The sequence below is a fragment of the Salvia miltiorrhiza genome, chromosome 8 (assembly GCF_028751815.1).
Source record: "Salvia miltiorrhiza cultivar Shanhuang (shh) chromosome 8, IMPLAD_Smil_shh, whole genome shotgun sequence".
Lineage (NCBI taxonomy): Eukaryota > Viridiplantae > Streptophyta > Magnoliopsida > Lamiales > Lamiaceae > Salvia > Salvia miltiorrhiza.
This window is the reverse complement of record NC_080394.1, coordinates 17825806-17837204: the sequence shown is the minus strand read 5'-3', so window position 1 is coordinate 17837204 and position 11399 is coordinate 17825806. Positions and strand designations below refer to the sequence as shown.

The 11399-nt window shown below is 38.2% G+C and overlaps 1 long non-coding RNA gene and 1 pseudogene across 1 annotated transcript; one reads left to right on the top strand and one right to left on the bottom strand.

The window, feature by feature from the left end:
* Positions 1-7317: 7317 nt before the first annotated feature.
* On the bottom strand, positions 7318-8815 carry LOC130998144 (putative UPF0481 protein At3g02645; annotated as a pseudogene).
* A 1298-nt stretch (positions 8816-10113) lies between these two features.
* On the top strand, positions 10114-11120 carry LOC131001718 (uncharacterized). Its single transcript, XR_009093997.1, has 2 exons — positions 10114-10460; positions 10920-11120. It is a non-coding gene; the product is annotated as an uncharacterized LOC131001718 (long non-coding RNA).
* The last annotated feature ends 279 nt before the right edge of the window (positions 11121-11399 follow it).

The following is an 11399-nucleotide window of genomic DNA, read 5'->3' as shown; positions in this document are numbered from 1 at the left end:
CCTGCGCACATCCGCTTGGAAGTCTTAATCGGAGCCTTCTTGAATATAATTTCCCATACCAACATAGTTTCAGAATTCATCTCGTTCGGGTGTGTTCCGTTTCATCCTTACATCCGCTTTGAAGTCTTAATTGGAGTCGCTCCTTGTCCGTGTCTCTTTTTTGCACCGGTGATCACTCCGCACTTTGTCCCCAGACGTCACAGTCATTTAATGGGATTAAATGAAAAGACAAGGGAAGGGTTTGGGTTGGGTTTTTTTATATCTGCAAATAAAGGGTAATTATATTTACAAATTACAACCCATTTTACTTATTACAGTCCCTATATAAAATAATACTCCCTCCGTCCCTGAAATGGCTTCCTCTTTGGGGACGGCACGAGTTTTAATAAAAAGTTGTAAAATGTATTGATAGTGGAGAAAAAGTGATATAATTATTATTGAAAGTTGTGAAAAGTGTTACTCCCTCCGTCCGCGAATTAAAGCCCCATTTGCCTCTAAATATTTGTCCGCGAATTAAAGCCCCATTTGCCTTTTTGTACCCTTTTACCCTCCCTCTTTACTTTAAATTACTACCCTTTGCCATTAATTATCCCACCTCATTTTTTAACCTACTTAATTATAGATTTAAGTATTCATCCTTAATTAATGCAAAATAAATTTATGTCTATTAATTTAGTCTTTCTCTCTGAAGCGGCGCCGTGGTTGCTGCCGGATTCTGAAGCGGCTCGTCTCCCTCTCTCTGAATCGGAGCAGATCTCGCAGATCTCGCACGTCGTGACCCCGGACACGGCGATGGCGTGGCGGCGCGGACCAGCCCTGGCCGTGACCGGTGGTGCGAGCGACTCCCGCGCGGCGGTGGTGCGCAACATCCTGACGACGTTTGATGCAGAAGCGGCTTAGGGCACTGGATTTGCGAATATCCTTATGGCTCTTCTTTGATTTGGGAATTTGTCGAGAACTGGAGATTTTCCCAAAAATCGAAAGGTGATTTTCGCAAAAAAAAAGACTTGTTGGACTGTAGTGATGGCGTCGGCGAGCGAGGGAAGGGCTGAGAAGTCGGAGGAGACGGCGAGGAGGGGAGGGCCGATCGATATCGCCGCGCGTTGGAGTTTTTCTGCCCTAGCTCTGTCAGAGGCGCGAGCGCGAGGAAGGAGAGGCCTGGGAGTCGGAGGATACGGCGATGGAGGGGAGGACCGATGAATATCGCCGTGCGCCGGTGGTGTCGATGTCGGAGATCGCCGAAGACACGATTTGGGGATGGGGAAGGCGGAAGGATAGTGGATTTGGGGCAGACACGATTTGGGGGTGGAAGATGAATTCTATGAAATGAGATTGAGTGACTTTGATCACACATATTTCGAATTCTGCCTTCTTTCTTTAATTAATCAATGAAACATTTGCCTATTAAATTTTGAATTCTACCTATTAAATTAATTAATTAATGAAACATAAAATTATTAAATTTCGAATTCTGCCTATTAAATTAATTAATCAATGAAACATAAAATTAAGACTTAAATTGAAACATAAAATTAAATGGAAAGCTTAAAGTCAATAAAGTAAAAGCATTCTCTTAAGTAAAGATTAGCAAAAAGTAAACAACTACCCTTATCTTTTACCTACAACACCTTTTTCAGCTTTCTTAGTCTCCGTGCCCAACAGTAAATGGGGCTTTAATTCACGGACGGAGGGAGTATAATTAGTATTGGGAGTGGTGAAAAGTGAAAAGTAAGAATAAATAAAGTATTATTAGTGGTGGGGTATGTTTCCAAAAATGGAAAGAAAGAAAGAGGAAGTTATTTGGGGGACGTCCCAAAATGGAAAAAGAGGAAGTTATTTTAGGGACGGAGGGAGTAATAAATAAATAATTATAGCATTATTATTTTATTCTATAATTTATAATTCAAAATTAAATATTATTTTTTATAATTAAATTAAAGGGTTAAGGTACAAATCCACCCCTAAACTAGACACCCCTAGAGCGTATACCTCCCCGTTCTCGACCTCGGCTCAAATACACCCTCAGAGTCCATAACGGCCGTTTCTTGCTGTTAACTTGCTGGGTTTAAATGCACCCTTTTTATGGACTTTGAGGGTGTATTTGAGCCGAGGTCGAGAATGGGGGGATATACGCGCAAGTTAACTGATTTTTTTTTTCTTTTAATTTCTAAGTGCGCCCTCCTAATCGCCGGATGAAAAGAAGTGTCATCGGTAATAACATAGAGGCAGTTGTGTTTTCAGGAGAAAGGGGCGAGGCATAGAACAACGGCCTCACCAATTTTCGGAAGCTACCGGCAACGACGTCATTGGATTTTAGAGAGAGGGATGGTGGCGCCAAGAGTCGACAGACGAGCACCACCCTTGCCTAGCCCTTCAGCGGCGACAACGACAAACTTTTATAGGGGAATTAGGGCTCGATTTGGGTATTCGAAATTTCACGAGAGAGAGAGAGAGAGAGAGAGAAAGGTTGTGTGTGATTGAGAGGGAAGGCTAAGGAGCTCGCCAACAACCCACTCACGCAAATCAATTGGTGAGTGGGCTGCCGGCGAGCTCCTTAGCTTCCTCTCTCAATCACACACAATCTTCTTCTTCTTCTTCTTCTTCTCTCTCTCTCTCGAGAAATTTCGAATACCCAAATCGAGGACTAATTCCCCTATAAAAGTTTATCGCTACCGCCACTGAAGGACTAGGCAAGGATGGTGCTCGTCTGTCAACTCCTGGCGCCACCATCCCTTTCTCTAAAATTCGGTGACATCGTCGCCGGTAGCTTTCAAAAATTGGTGAGGTCTATGCCTCGCCCAGTGGCGGAGCCAGGCCCCGAGGCATTGGGGGGGCAAAATATTTAAAATATCTAAAATAACTTATATAGATATAATATAATAAAATATTTTTACAAATCACAAAAATTCTCTATGATTACTAAAATGGAGTAATATAAACTCGTTGTAAAGTAATATATTTTTTTTATATAATTAAGTAACAAGATAAAGACGATCTCTTATTCTATTTAGAAGCTGACTTTTTTATAATCTTTGTGACAAAAAAAGAAAATTATTTTTACAGTGTCATAGGTATGTATATACTCTGTATTCCCTGTGTCCTCTCACAATAATTCAATAATTATGTGAATTTAGAATTTGGATAATATATATATATATATATATATATCATATTGATATTTATTTATTTTTTACAATAAAACTCGAAGAATATTCATGGGTGTAAAAAGAAGACCCACATACTACTATTAAAATTATGATAACAATAAACAAATAATTATGCCAAAAGGAAAGCTAGAAAAGTAAAAAAAAAAAAAAAACTGTGAATTATAACGAATTTAGAAAAAAATTAACTTTTAAAATTCAGAGTTAATAATGATCCTTCAGTAAATTAATTAGATTATTGAATATACATTGGGGCTTCGCTTGGATAAGAAATTGAAGAAGTAAGACGAAATAAATATTTAAAATAAAGAAGAGTTTCAAAAGACCAATGAATTGTATTTTGTCAATAATATAAAAAATAGTTAGAATTTGTGTAAATTAGGAATAATACTTTGTTGGTGCAATTTTTGAATTGAATTTACTTGAATTTATCTATTTGAATGTAATTTACACAATTTCAGCCTTCTCTTGTTAGACATACACGTATGAGCCCATTTATTTTCTTTTATTTTTGCCCCTACTTTTCATAATTTTTGGTGGGGCAAACTTAGATATTTATGTAAAATTGAATATATATGGAAGCATAATATAACTCAATTGAGGGGGGGGGGGGGCAATTTCCCCACCATTTTAGTGTAGCTCCGCCCCTGGCCTCGCCGCTGCCTCTATATCATTGCCGTTGACTGTTCTTCTCCTGAAAACTTCCTTTCATTTGGCGAGTAGGAGGTCCCACTTAGAAATTAAATAAAAAAAGAATTTAAGTTAACTTGCGCGTATAACCCCCATTCTTGACCTTGTCTCGAATACACCCCCAAAATCCATAAAAATGGTGCATTTTAACCCAGCAAGTTAACGGCAAGAAACGGTCGTTAACTTGCTGGGTTTAAAAGCACCCTTTTTATGGACTCTGGGGGTGTATTTGGGCCAAGGTCGAAAACGAGGGGGTATACGCTCTAGGGGTGTCTAGTTTAAGGGTGGATTTGTACCTTAACCCTAAATTAAATCTCTACTTTTGTATAGCCTCCAACCATAAGCAAACGCAATTCACGACGTAAACTCTTCTTGATTTTTTTTAATAGTAAAAATCATAGTCCCAAAAAAGTAGATCACTAATTGAATAGCAACAAAAATTGCAATTAACACAGTGTAATTGTAACACTAAATAGCAAGCATAATATCGTATACACAAGAACTAAAAATTGAAAACACTCCAAATAATCCTAATAAATACTACTGCAATATCTAGGCAACATGTAAAATATGGTGGAGAAAATAACTAAACTCAGGACCAAACAAATAAACTCAAGAAATAAAATCAAATAATAAAAACATTGACCCTAGAGAATGTACTGTCGTTAATCAAACACATGCATTCAACATATTGATTCAATTTTAATTCAGCCCTGATTAAAGATCGTGATCCTATTCATAATCTTCTCTAACGAACAACTATGAAAGTAGATGTGTCAAAATTTGTAAACATAAATTTTTTGTATTTCAATTTAATAAAATACAAAAACACGTTTCAAAGATAAACTTGTAGATTGATGTAGATTTATGCGGGTTGCAGTCTCCATTTTATCCTATGATTATTCTCTTCCATTTGCTTCTCGAACAATTTCAATGATTCTTTGAGATATTTGTTTTGATAACGTCAGTCAATTCGAAAGACTCAAATCATGATTTTAAATTAAACGTTGAAGTTGGTTTGATTTGATTTGAAACTTGGCTTGATTCGTGATGATTTGTACGAATAACGCTTTTGAATGATGGAAAGACGCCCTTGAGGTTTCGAAGAACGCGATGAAAAAAAGAAAAAAAATATTTAAATGTCATCAAAATTTGAATGATGGAAAGACGCCCTTGAAGTTTTGAAGTTTTGAATGATGATTTGTAATTATTTTCTAAATGTCATCAAATTTGATCATAAAAAAATAATCAATATGTATCTTAAATTTAATATAGTATAAATGTTATAAAAAAATTAAAATATTTTATTTTCTTTCTCTTCGTCAAAAAAATATAACTTTTTATTTATGTTTGTGTATAAAAGTATTTATTATTATGAATAATATATGCATAGTGCAAATTTTCATTATCGAATAATTTTTAAATTTATTTAAGGGTTAAGGTGCAGATAGGCCCCTCAAGTGGAGGCCCTTAGAGCGTTTCAGTCCCCTTACTAACTGTGTGTGCAAATTGGCCCCCGAACTCTAAAAAATGGTGCAGATCGCCCCCTCTGACTTAACACCGTTATGGGCCGTTAGTCAGAGGGGGCGATCTGCACCGTTTTTTTGGAGTTCAGGGGCTAATCTGCACCTTTTTCCTTTTTGGAGTTCGGGGGCTAATCTGCACACCGTTCATTAAAAAATCACATCTCATCTTCTCCGACCGACTTTTCCGGCGTCAATCGCCGTCAGATGAGGAAAATCACGAAATCAAGTTCCCAAGCCCCAAATCGGCGTCATTGCTCCCGAAAATCACATAATCGAAATGGAAACTCGAATTCTCCCTCGAACGTCACCGCCCCCAATTGCAGAATCACCCCCAACGAATCGAACTTCGCCTCGCCGTAGGCGGTGATCGTGACCCCAATCGAGATCGAGATCATGTTGGCCATGGTCTCTGATTTGAAGGCGTCCTTCTTCAACAGCACGCCGATAGTGTAGATGGCGACAGGCATCGTCGGCCTTTATCACCGGATTTCGCCGGATTTGAGAGAAAGAGGCGACTCCTTATCGAGAAAAGCTAGGCGACTCCTCATCGAGAAAAGCCAGGCGGCGGCGCCCAAGAGAGAAAGAAAGGGGCGACGCCCTCCGAGGTTTAGGGCCCAAGAGAGAAAGAAAGGGGCGGCGCCCTCCGCCGGCCTCGCCGGAGCTTGAATCAGCGACAACGACGATCAAATTTTGAGCGAGAGAGTTGAATTATTTAAAAAGTTAAAAGGTGCAGATTAGCCCCTGAACTCCGAAAAAACGGTGCAGATCGCCCCCTTGACTAACGGCCCATAACGGTGTTAAGTCAGAGGGGCCGATCTGCACCATTTTTCAGAGTTCGGGGGCCAATTTGCACACACAGTTAGTAAGGGGACTGAAACGCTCTAAGGGCCTCCACTTGAGGGGCCTATCTGCACCTTAACCCTTTATTTAATAACTATAACTATCATTACACTTTGTATAAATTGAAAATTTATATTTTTAAATTCAGGATTTTATTGAGTGATTGATGTGAATTATTATATTTCATTAAAAAATATTTTGTATTTGTTTATATTTTGATTTTTTATTATTTATATTTATTTATTTAAATTTATCGTTTAATTTCGATGTCAGTCGTGCGATGAGCGTATATTAGTTAAATAAAAAGACAAGAGTAGGAGTCCGAATAATATTATACGAGTACCAACTAGTAATTGATTATGTTACTTATAATTATTGTTAATTCGATTGTGTTCCTGACCAATTTGAGATCAGGTTACGTATAGACGTATAGTTATTCTTAATTCGACTGCATTTTCGAATGTACGTTGGGTATCACCCTTTGTTTGTATTTTTTTTATTAATTAAGTTAACTCATATTTAATTAAATTAATTACTTCAAAAATATTTAAATAAACTAATTACGAAATTCAAAATATGAAATATATAATTTTAATTAAACTCAATATAAATTTAATTAGAAATTAGGTATTTATTAAAATTCTAATTTTTTCAGAGTTTCAAAACTCAAGCACACTCACATTCATACGAACCTCCTTTTGGTTAACATCTTAACAACTATTCATCGCCAATTAAAACTTTAGCTAACCCTATTTAATCTAGAGAGATAAATAATCGTATTTACTAGGTCTCGACCTAGTAGGTGAGGCAGCTGCAGTTTGCAGATGGACTATTTTGGGGTTATGTCTAGGCCTAATTGTATTTTGGGGTTATGCCTAGATGGACTATTAGCACTTTATTTATTGCATATTTGCATATAATTTTTTTTAGGGCAAATGTGCAGATTGGTCCCTGAACTAGACCTCCCTAGAGCGTTTAGCCCTCCATACTCGACCTTGGTGCAAATACCTTCCTCATAGTCTAGAACAAGGGTTCAACTAACCCCACATAACAAACGGCCTACTCACGCCGTTTCCTTCCAAAAAAAATTTATAATATTAAAAAAAAAACATGAGAAATAGTATGGTGATGGCTGTAAGAACAGTGAGAATCTTCCACGACCCAAACACATACTCCTTCATGGACTAGGCCATCTTAATCTTCCATCTCTGGCTATAGAACTTGTTCACATCCGCTATCACTTTATCGAGCGATGGCACTTTGGTCAATCTCACCGACCTGCTCCCGTTCCACAGCTCCGCCACCTCCTTCTCGCTCTTCAGATGGTTCACGATGATCCCCTTCCCGTATAGGAACTGCGCGTCCACCTTCGTGTCGATGATCTCGTTCATCAACTCCGTGTACCGCGCTAGCACCAGCGGCCCGGACTTGCTGCACGCCTCGTACGCCACCAGATTCCTCAGCACCACCTCGGAGTTCACGTCCAGGTTGATCGCCGGGATGTGGAACGTTAGGGTTTTGTCGTCAAAGTTGATGCTCGAGATGCCTTTCTCCGTCGCCACGAACTACACCCCGGCCTCCGCCAGCTGCATCACCGAAGGGATCGCGATCTCCTCCAGCAGCGGAGGCTTCTCGTCGCTCTTCTTCGAACCCGATTCCTCGTCACCTCCGTCTTCCTTCTTTGCATTATGCAAGGTCTGAAGCACGTTCTCGATTGGCTCCTTGAGCATTTTCAGGATGGGGATCTTGCTCAGAATCGTCCATGGCAGTTTCACCAACACTTTTATGGGCTTGGAGAACATCACACGCTTCGTCAATGCAATCGGCCCTCGTACTAACTTCGACACCATTGTCCACACTATGTCCACCAGCTTCTGCATGTGAGTCGGCTCTACAAACGCCTCCGCCGCCGTCATCCCTTCCTTCTCCTCCTCCTCGCCGCCAAATTCGCCGTCTTCGATTTCGTGCGGCGGAAACGATATATCAGTTTTAGGCACGATGAAATGGTATAAAAAATCCAGCAAGTGAGTGTGCTCCATGACGAGTGCCATGTCGATCGTGTCGGCGGGCTTGAACGGCGAGAGATCATTGCTGAGCCCCGTCATCATGGAGTGGAGAGTTTTATATGTCGTTTCCTTGGAGGAGAACTGCAGTTCAAGCAGCATCCTCATGACAAACAAAGGGATTTGGTTCTCGAGCATGAAGAGATCTCTGAGGATGGAGTTGTGCGCCGTCTTGTTCCCCGATGAGTCGATGATGTGGGAGAGGCTGGAGGGGATCTTGCCGAGGATCTTTCCCTGCTTGATGCCGTAGATGTGGATGAACTCGAAGATGAAGCAGACGTCGACGGCCATCATCCAGGAGAGGGCCTCGGGGCCGAAGTTGATGGGGGCAGTGGTAGCAGGCACCGATGCAGAGGTCGTGCTTCATGAGGTGGTCCGCCAGGGTTTGGAGCTTCACGTTCTGGAGCTCCCTCTGGATCCGCTTTGCGGCGGCGACTTTGTACCGCTCCATGTCGTAGAGCTCCAGCCGGAGGTGGTGGTATGGCCCGATCGCCACCTACTGCGGCATGTACGAAGTCAGATCGCATATCATTAGGGCTTTTGGGCCCCATTTAATATTAAAAAAAATAAAAAATTGGAAGGAAACGACGTGAGTAGTCCGTTTGTTATGTGGGGTTAGTTGAACCTTTGTTCTGGACTATGGGGGAGGTATTTGCACCAAGGTCGAGTATGGGGGGCTAAACGCTCTAGGGGGGTTTAGTTCAGGGACCAATCTGCACCTTTGCCCTTTTTTTTATTACTCCCTTCATCCCAACTTAAATGGTGCGTAATCCTTTTTGAGCCGTCCCAACTAAAATGATGTGTTTCTACTTTTGGTAATAATTTTACAATACAAATAATGTGGCCCCACACACCTTACACACTTTTACACTACAATCTTATTTTCCTTAAATCTCGTGCCGAAAAGAAGTGCACCATTTAAGTTGGGACGGATGGAGTATTATTTTTGAATGTGGGTGTACATAGAGTTTTAAAAATGGAAAGAAACTAATTTTTGTTGACGTTCCAAAATGATAAAAATGAATTATTTTTCCAACGAACTTGGCAAAGAAGAAAGGCGTGGATCCCACACCAATGAAGTAAAAAAAATACTTAAAGGAGTTAAGCATCCGTTAGAACAGAGGGTGTAATTGAACCAAATTTATAACTTTAGGAGTTTAGTTGAACCAAAGTTTAGTTTAGAGAGCCAGACATGAAAAGGGTGTCAATGTTAGGGGTGAATTTGATATTAACTCTATTAATTATTATGTGAGTTGATGTTGAAATATCATTTATTTATGTGCATATTTATTTATTATAAATATAATATCGTAAAAAATATATTAATATTTTTTAAATAAATTTTTGATCCTGACTAGCTCGAAATCCTAATGTTTGAAATTAAGGTTGAAAATTTGTAATCTAAAAAATTTTCAACTCGATTTACCCACACCCGAATAATTCGATAGAACTAATCTGAAACTCAATAAATCCGATTAACATTCCTAGTGAAAATAATGATTTAAAACAACTGAAAAATAGAAAATAGAGAAGATGGTACGTGGGATTAGGGTTGTAAATGAATTGAATATTTTTGTTCGATTCGATATTCGATTCGAAATTTGGATATTCGTATTCGAAATTATTCGATTCGTATTCGATTACAAATATTCGATTCGATTCGATTAGTAAACGAATCGAACATGAAATTTTAATATTCGATTCGATATTCGTAGATATTCGATTCAAATATTAAATAAATATATATATATGTATATATATTTAATTATATATATATATATCATAAGATGAAAGGTATTTATATTAAAAACCCATTATGCCATTAGGCCCATTACCATATTTTTACGAAGGCAGCGGGACACTTGTGAGAAGAGTTTTATTTTGATAAAAATATTTCACTTTTTTAATTTTTAAAATCTCATTTGGTCCCATCTCTAACTTTTTAACCCTAGTTCCTCAAACTTCATCTCTCAAACGCTCCAGCCGCCATTCGCCAGGACTCCAGTTTTCCTCTACGGCCTGCGTGTCCGACTCCAGCAAAACCTTCATGCTTCAATCGGTTCCAGCTCTCACCACCAGAGTCACCACCTTCAGGCGGCTGTAGACTTTCTTTTTATCATCGCGTCGCTTGGAGGGGGCATAATTTCTTTTCAACTACAGAGAGATAATATCTGTAGGTAATGTATATTCTTGTGCTTTCTGGGCAGAAACTGAATGTTACAATATATATATACATTAATATAGGCTTTGTATTATTTGTTTGTGATTACAAATTCGTGAGGATAAAGTTATAGATAATAGATCTGTGTTGATTTGGGTTTGTTATAATTAAGATAAAATCACAATACTTTAATTTAAAGGTCAAACATAGAACAAAATACAATCAAATAGTAAAAAAAAACGGCCTGCAGTTTATGCCCAATTTAAATTTTTAGTGTGTTGTCATAATGATGTTTTTATATATTCTGTAATTATTTATGTATGCCCACCAGATTTTTCGGTTTGCTTTGTTACACACCTTTAATTTTTCCCCAATTGATTCAGAAAATTCTCAAATGGGTGTTTAGATTTTATTGCTGAGATATATATTTGTTTTCATAAAATTGTGTTCTAATTGTTTTTTGTTTTCTTTTTAGGAGGAAGAAGAACCTTTTCATGTGAAGTTGAACTCCACTTAATGTGGAAGAAGATTAGATGTTTGACAATTATTCTATTGAAGTGTTATTTTGATGAATTTGAAATTTCTATTTATATATACCATTTGATTCTATTGAAGATTGGATGATTTGCAAACTTTTGAATGTTATACCATTTATATTATTTAGAATATTATAATACATATTTTTCCTTTTATAATTTCGAATCGAATAGTTTCGAATCGGATCGAATAGGATGAAAAACGAATCGAATATCCGAATCGAATATTCAAAAAATTTAATTCAGTGTAATTCAATAAAACGAATCGAATATTCGAATCGAAGCGAATAATTCGAAAATCAATGCGAATCGAATATCGAATCACATTTAGGATTCGAAACCGAATCGAATATCGAATCGAATATAAGAATAATTTCACGAATACGAATCGAATATCGAGATATTCGTTAGTATTCGAT